This window comes from Penaeus monodon, chromosome 23, assembly GCF_015228065.2.
Source record: "Penaeus monodon isolate SGIC_2016 chromosome 23, NSTDA_Pmon_1, whole genome shotgun sequence".
NCBI lineage: Eukaryota > Metazoa > Arthropoda > Malacostraca > Decapoda > Penaeidae > Penaeus > Penaeus monodon.
The window spans coordinates 33,754,352-33,755,080 of record NC_051408.1 but is presented as its reverse complement, the minus strand read 5'-3'; the positions used below and the strand labels follow the sequence as shown (position 1 = coordinate 33,755,080).

The 729-nt window shown below is 44.9% G+C and overlaps 1 protein-coding gene across 1 annotated transcript in view; it reads right to left on the bottom strand.

Moving 5' to 3' along the window:
- The window catches only part of LOC119587939, a 32,317-nt gene that overhangs the window by 25,933 nt on the left and 5,655 nt on the right, over positions 1-729 (bottom strand).

Genomic DNA, 729 nt, shown 5'->3' with positions numbered 1-729 from the left:
CAGTTTTAGAAGATAGCAAATGAAGAAAATTAAAAAAAGAGAAAAACGGTCTATAGAATATAAAAGAAACCCGGAAAACAAAAAAGTAATTATATATACCTTTTCTCCTTTTTTCACCCGGGAAAGCAAAAGACATGCCATTTCCAAGCCCCAGCATCAGAACGTCAGGGCTTGAGGTAAGCGGAGCAAGCATCAGAAAACTTTGAACGAGGCGAGGGGATAACACATAACCGCATTCCTTTACTCTTTTCTTCCTTCCTACTATTTTTTTCTGTCTATTTTTATTTTTCAAAGACATTACTTTTCCCCTGTGCGACCTTCTCTTTCCCCCGTTAGATCTCCTTTCCTCTTGATAAAGCCTATCCTTCTTTCAGTACGGCCTCCTCTTGACTTTTCAACAAGTGCCCCGTGCCTCTTTTTATCGGTCCCTTTTTTCTCTTTCCCCAGGCTGCAGCTGAGGACAGCGTTTATGTTTATCGAGGCCGACCAGGAGCGGACGCACCCTGGACTCGGGGGCCGAGGTGTTTCAAAAAAGCAAAAGCACCCCTACAAGCAGGCCCAGGCGGCGAGCGACGCCTTCGAAAAAAGCCTCCCGGCCATTGCAGCCAACGCGCGCCAACAGCGTGCTGCCAAAAGGGCTGCGGAAAGGTGGTTTTTTAGTTGGATTCTTTTTAATTTTATTTTGGCGGGGCTATGATGCCTTTCCGTTTTTATTTAAAAACAGAAAAC